We start from the raw sequence: 7,946 nt of genomic DNA, 5'->3' as shown, positions 1-7,946 counted from the left end.
TGTTGTAGTTTATGTATTAGAATTATAAGCAATATAATAAAAATCAAGAATATGGCAAAATTAATTATAATTCTGATGCATAATTTGGTTGAAAATATTTATCAATATTATTTGAATCCATGATTGAATTAAGTATAAATTAAATAAGTGTTGATTGAATCAATTGTAAGTTTTAATCAATGCTAAATTGAACAAATCTATTGGCTAATTGCTTTCTGCGAAAGAATAGAAACTTTCCATCAGAAAGTTATTGGATATGCATTAAAAAAAATAAAGCAACAAAAAGAAAATAACGATAAAGGATTATTAGTTTTTAATTTTTGTTTAAAAGAGAATTATGGAAAAACATAAAATAATATTATTATAATGAGAAGAAAATGCAGAGCCTCTCTTTTTCTCATCAAAATTGTTTACGATTTCTATTGCAGTTTTATTATTTTCTTTCTTTATTTTAGTGAAATTAATATTCCAAAATAGAATCTGGTATTATAAGTTATTATGGAAAACACTTTCTTGGTAAGATTTCTTTTTCTTTTCTTTTTTTTTTTTTTTTTGTTTTAGGACACTTTTTTCTTTTTAAGACTGAAAAATAATATCATCACTTTTTCCCTTTTTTTTTTTTTTTTTTTGGGGGGGGGGTGTAAATCATGCAATCCGTCAACGAAGGACCCAAATTTTCAATTGGGTGGAAAGTTCGGCATGCAGAGACTCACATAGAACCTACCCAATAGGCCACCTTAGAAATGTACTTGGGCTTCAAACACTTTGAATTGAGCGTTTGAAAAGTTCCAGATACACCACAAGACCAGCCCGATATACAGTCGAAAGTTCTAGATACACCAGTAAACCAGCCTTATACACTCCCTTTTGTATTAAAATCCGAAAATGCCCTCTTCTTCTATCCTTCAATTTTTTGGATTTTATTGTTTTTAGATCTTCATTGTTTCTTATTTACATGACTAAGCTCTTGCTAGGTTTACAAATCTCGTTCCTAATTGCTGAAATTGCAGTAGTACAGTTTTTAATCTCATTGAATAGCTCGTTGAACTTTTATATTTGATCAAAAAATTTTAAATCTTTCTTTCTATTCATCTTAATGTTAATGTTCTTGCATTCTATGTAGTAGAAGACAGTGCAGCTCCTTCATATTAAGTATTTCAATATGTATGTGGATTGGAAATTAAAGCACAGTTGAAATTAATTGAAAAATAATTCCTCATATACATTCATCTGATGGACTTATCAGTTGTCCTCCGATGCATTGTACAAGTAAAATGAATTTCGAAATGTAGACATGAATATAGAGATGTGAAATGTTAAAACTAAATGCTCGGATTTCCAGACGACTTTATACTCAAACTCTTACATCAATATATTAGTTTTCTGTTATTTCTAATTTAGATTTTCCTATGCTGTTTCAAATTATTTATTTATCCAATATTTTTTAGCAAAATTAAAAAATAAAATAAAATAAATAAAACGAGTTAGTAAAAAATCTCCATATCCGTGTAAGTAAACCTAACAATACAATAAAAAACCATGTGACAGTTAAGATATTTTATACAAATTAATTTGCCCTTAAGCAATTGAAGTACTTGGACTAGTAATGAGAAAAACACTCTCCAAGTTTGAGGATTCAACAATGTTTACCGAATGCCATTTACCATCTGACATTTTGTTAGCTAGTTCCTATTGTGTAGTCTTTCATTTTTAGCGGTGCAATATTGAATTTTCAACTAAATTTTTGTCAAATTGTTACCGAGTAGTAAAGAATAGGCAAAAGCCTAAGTTGGGTCCTACCATCAATTATATTGCTTTCTCTTCTGTCTTTCTCAGCTTTTATCTTTATGCTTTTGAAGAGTCTACAGAGACTTACTACTCTCACTGTTCGCAGTTCAGATTTCTGAACCTTCCCTTCATCTCTATTTCAACTTTGTTTTTTGAAAGACCAACTATGGCTCTTGAACTGGTTGCTGGTGCTTTCCTCTCTGCTTCACTTGAGCTTTTGTTTTCCAAAATGGATTCTCGGGAGGTCGTTGATTTCATTCGTGGAAAGAAGATTCGTGGAAAGAAGATCGAAGAAGGGCTCAGGAAGTTGAAGACCATGTTATTGACAGCTAACCAAGTACTGAACGATGCTGAGAGGAAACAAATTACTAATGGAGCTGTGAGGGAGTGGCTTCAGGAGCTCAAAGAGGCAATCTACGATGCAGAGGACTTGGTTTCTGAGATCAACAATGAAGCTTTGCGATCCAAGCTGGAAGCTAATCAATCTAGAAGACGGAAAATGCTGTTCAAGGTACGCAACTTCCTACCATCTAGATTCGATGTTAAGAAAGTAGAAGAGAGGATAGCGAATATCATTAGCACCCTGCAATTTATTCTGGAACAAAAGGATGGCCTTCGTTTGATTGAAGGTGTCGAAACCAGACCTTTTCGAAGTATATCTGAAGCTACTTTGGTTAAAGAATCTGATATTTATGGGAGGGATGATGATAAGGAAGCCATCATGAAGTTGCTGTTATCTGATCATCACGTGGGTGGTGATAAGATATGTGTAATTCCCATCGTTGGCATGGGTGGGATTGGCAAGACCACCCTTGCTCAGCTTGTTTACAGGGGTATTGAGAACAAAATCATGGAGAAACCTTTTGATGTCAAAGCATCTGAGGAATCTGATGTATTTACCTTGACAAAAATGATTTATCAGGCTGTTACTGAATCAGAAAACTGCAGTATCACAGAAACATTTCAACTTCAACAAAAACTAGAGCAGCTTTTGGATGGAAAAAAAATTCTCCTTGTCCTTGATGATATATGGAATGTGAACTATCAAACTTGGTGTGCATTAAAGATTCCATTTGATTCTGCTGCAAATGGAAGTAAAATCATCATGACAACACGCAATGAAAACATTGCATCAAAGATTGGTAATGTCCCAAAGCATGAACTGCAAACGATATCGGATGAAGATTCTTGGCAGTTATTTTCAAAACATGCTTTCAGTAGTGTAGAGCCAACAGCATATCCAGATCTTCTGGAAGTAATTGGTAGAAAAATCATAAAAGAATGCAAAGGTCTACCTTTAGCAATAAAGTCACTTGGTGGTCTTTTGCATTCGGAACTAGATCCCAAGCTTGGGAAAACATAGTAGAGAGTGATATATGGGAGTTACCTCAACAAGAGAATAATATTCTTCCAGCTTTATGGTTGAGTTATTACTATCTGCCTCCACGTTTAAAACGATGTTTTGCTTATTGCTCAATATTTCCTAAAGATTATACAATTGAAAAGGGAAAATTAATTAGACTATGGATGGCAGAAGATCTTTTGCAACCCCAAAGAAACAAGCCACTAGAAGAAGTTGGAAATGAATATGTTAAAGATCTAGTATCGAGGTCATTCTTTCATGTTTCCTCATTTGATGGACTTACCATGCATGATCTTCTGAATGATCTTGCTCAATTTGTATCAGGAGAATCTTGTTTGACGTTGGATGACAACTACTCATGGGGCCTTCTGACAAAAAAGACTCGTCATTTATCACTTTTGATGTATCAGTCCTATGATATCAAGAAATCAAGAGCTGGTTGTGAAAATAAGGTTTTGCGCACTTTGCTACTATTAGATGCTGGGTTTATAACCAAAGAACAATACGACAAAAATTTTCCACAATTGCAATCAATGCAATACCTAAGAGTGCTTTCTATACCTAAAAATTCATTTACATTTAGGAATCCTCTTAGTACAAAGGTGTTTGATTCAATGGGTAGTTTAACGCTTTTACGGTATTTGGATTTGTCTGGTTCTGAAATTAAAAAAGTACCTGATATAATTTGTTCATTGTACAATTTGCAGACATTAATAATGCAAATTTTTGTCTTGAACTTACTCTGTTGCCAGATACAATTGACAATTTGAAGTATCTAAGGTACTTAGACTTATCTCGTAGTGCAATTGAAAGGATGCCTGACAGGGTATGTAATTTGCACGACTTGCATACTTTAAAGTTGAATGGTTGTAAGGGGCTTACTCTTTTACCATCCAATATCACAATGCTAAGCAATTTGCAACATCTCGGTATTGTGGGGACAAGGTTAAGAGAAATGCCACCACAACTCTCAAACTTGAAAAGTCTGGAAAATTTAGGACTGTTTGCTGTAGGCAAAAATATCGAATCTAGTATTAAAGAGCTGCGTAAGTTTCAAAATCTGCATGGTACATTGCACATTACAAATCTTGAGAATGTAGTAAATGTTGAAGATGTTTTGGAGGCCAATTTGAAGGATAAGAAGCTTATTCGTGGACTGAACTTGGAGTGGAAGGGTGATAGTACTGAAGATTCACATGAAGCGTGGAAGGTACTTGAGAGACTTCAACCTCACACGGCTAATCTAGAATATTTGGAAATCAGAAATTATAAAGGTAGAAGATTCCCAGGTTGGATAGGACATCCTTCATTCTCTTGTTTAGATTCTGTGGAGCTATCTAATTGTAAAAATTGTTGTTGGTTGCCACCTCTGGGCCAGTTACCTTCCTTGGGATCGTTATCTATTACAGGATTTGATATGGTGGAGAGAATAGGCAATGAATTTTTTTATGATGGTTTTTCTTCAGTTGACAGTAAACCATTCAAGTCGTTATGTAGTTTAAGTTTTTCGAATATGCCACGATGGAAGTAATAGAGATAAACCAACCTCTGTTTCATAACTCTATCTACTTGCTTGTTTGTATTTTAAATATTACACGTGTATATAGATTTAGTTACTAGTTGCTTATCTTTAACAAATTATCTTGTACTGTAACGTGTATTTAAAGACTCCTTCTCATGAATGGAAAATAGCTTTCCACTGTTATTGCTTTTCTTCACAATATTCATTTCTGCTTTCTTTCATGGTATCAGAGCACTTGCTCTAAAGAGTTTTTTTTTTTACGATTCTGTCTTCTGCGCATATATATATATATATATATATATTTTTTCCTTTGCTCTCATTTGCTATCATGGCTGATTCATCCTCCACCTCTGTAACCGATACCCAGAATTTTGATTTTGCCAATTTAGTTTTTCTCAATGTTGCTACTCAAGCACCTATTCGCCTTACCTCTGACAATTTTTTCACATGGAAAGCTCAGTGGGATGCTCTTCTCTATGGATATGCACTCACCGGTTATGTTGATGGTTCTTTAGTGTGTCCACCCTCCTCCTCTAATCTGGCTTATATGTATTGGACCCGTCAAGATCAACTTTTGTTTGGATCCTTATTGGCTTCCTTGTCCCGTGAGCTTGCTCCCATGGTTGCTACAGCCAAGACTTCCCGTGACCTTTGGAATAAACTCTCTGTCACCTATGCTAAACCATCAAGAGCACGCATTATCCGGCTCCGGGAGAGGCTTGTTAAACCTCAAGGATCTCGAAATATCACAAACTACATGTTTGATATTAAAGGGGCAGCAGATGAACTTGCTTTGCTTAATGCACCACTCAAAGATGAGGAAATAACCATCTATGTTATCAATGGTCTAAATTCTGATCTAAAAGAAATTTCTGCAGCTATTCGTTCAAGAGATACTGAAATTTCCTTTGAAGATCTACATGAGCGGCTGTTGGAATATGAGGCATACCTACATAAGACAGATTCTCAGATCCATGATGATTCCCTTGCTGTTGCTCATGTTGCCAACCGAAACATCAACTCTTCTAATTTTGGTCGTACTTTTTCCAAGAAACCAGGTACTAAGTCCTTCCACTCATCTTCCAATTATTCTCGCAGCAACCAATCCTTGGTTTCTTTTAGAAATTATCGTGGAAAATGTCAGTTTTGTGACCAGTTCTGCAAAGTTTTGCCCTCAACTGAAGCAACAATGGACTCCCATGCATCAACAAGGTTTGCTTCCCACTCCAAAATTTGGTCCGAGGCCTCATGCTTTTTATTCAGCACCACCAGCTTCTCCGTCTCCCTCTCCAATTTCTTCTCAGTCATCTTGGTTGCTCGATTCTGGCGCTTCACATCATGTCACCAATGATCTACATAACCTGTTTTCTCACTCTGATTATGATGGTACTGACGAGATCATGGTTGGTAATGGTAATGGTTTAAAAATAACTCATGTTGGCTCCACTTATATTCCTGCTTCTAATCATTCCTTTCTTTTAAATGGTGTGCTATGTGTTCCAAACATGACACGGAACTTAATTTCTGTTTCAAAATTTTGCCAACAACATAATGCCAAAATAGAGTTCTCACCACATGATTTTGTTGTGAAGGATATCTCAACGGGGGTGACTCTACTTCAAGGACCAAATAATGGAGGGATATATGAGTGGCACTCTTCCATAGCACCTACTGCTTTGCAGCCTGTTTCATTCTCCAGTGTCAAGACTTCTAGTCAGAATTGGCATAGTCGTTTAGGACATCCTTCAAATAAAATTTTAAGTCATTTAATTTCTACTTTTTCATTACCAGTGTCCTCTGTCAACTCTTTTAATTGTAATCCCTGCAAATGCAATAAAGCTCATAAACTTCCCTTTCATGTTTCTTCTATGACTAGCTCCCAACCTTTACAACTAATCTACTCAGATGTTTGGGGTCCTGCACCCATACTGTCTATTGATGGGTACAAATATTATGTGATATTTGTTGACCATTACACTAAGTATGTCTGGTGGTTTCCAATGCAGCAAAAATCTGATGTTTCCTCTATTTTTCTCAAATTCAAAGCTAATGTTGAAAAATTTTTTCAAAAACAAATCATCTCTTTTTACTCTGATAATGGAGGTGAATTCATTAAACTTAAATCCTATTTTGAGAAATTTGGGATAACTCATTTTTTAGCACCTCCTTATACCCCAGAACATAATGGGTATGCAGAAAGACGTCATAGACATATTAGGGAGACTGGTTTAGCTTTACGCAGGTTTGCCATTAAAATTTTGGACCTATAGTTTCCAAACAGCTGTCTATCTAATAAATAGATTGCCAACTCCAACTCTCAGTTTTCATTCTCCTTATGAAATTCTTTTTCGAAAATTGCCAAATTATCATCATTTGAAAATTTTTGGCTGTCTTTGTTATCCTTGGCTTAAACCTTATTCTAATCATAAATTAGAGCCTAAGTCTACACCATGTTTGTTTCTGGGATATCAAAAAAATCAAAGTGCCTATAAATGTTATGATTTTTCAAATGATAAATTTTTTATCTCTCGTCATGTTATCTTTGTGGAGTCTAACTTTCCATATAAACAATTTCCTTCTTCTCACCCGGTCACTATTGATGAGTCCTTGTCACCATGGAATACTTCTCCTCCCATCACGTGTTCCCCTCACAAAACAATTCCTTTTTCTTCCAATAGTTTCAACTCACCTAACCCACCTACCTCACCTACCCACCTACCCCATCACATGTCTTCCAATCCTATTCACACTTCTACTCCTAATTCAACACCATCACGTGAAATATCTCAAACTTCTCCTCCATCTAGTCACCCAACTCATCACATGTCTTCCACTCCTATTCACATTCCTACTCTTACTCCAACACTGTCACGTGAAATATCTCAAAATTCTTCTCTTCCTCATCCATATCCTGACAGCCCTCATATATCTGCTCCTTCTAATTTGCAGGAAGCAACGGTTCCCCCTCTTGATATCTCCTCCACATCACCTTCTTTTCAATGTGAGAACTCGCCACGGCCGGTCCAACAGTTGACAAATAGAACACATACTATGCGCACCAGATCCATGAATAACATCTTTAAGCCAAAATCATTTACCAACTTCTTTGCTGCCACTGCTAGTGATCATGAAACAGAACCACGATCGGTCGCTCAAGCTTTGAAGAGTGCCGAATGGACAAAGGCAATGTCCTCTGAATTTGATGCTTTAATTCAGAATGGTACTTGGGAGTTAGTACCCTCGCATCCGAAATATAATCTTGTTGGTAGCAAA

Source organism: Ziziphus jujuba, chromosome 12 (genome assembly GCF_031755915.1).
Source record: "Ziziphus jujuba cultivar Dongzao chromosome 12, ASM3175591v1".
In the NCBI taxonomy this organism is placed as follows: domain Eukaryota; kingdom Viridiplantae; phylum Streptophyta; class Magnoliopsida; order Rosales; family Rhamnaceae; genus Ziziphus; species Ziziphus jujuba.
The sequence above is the reverse complement of the archived record's forward strand: the minus strand, read 5'-3'. Positions refer to the sequence as shown.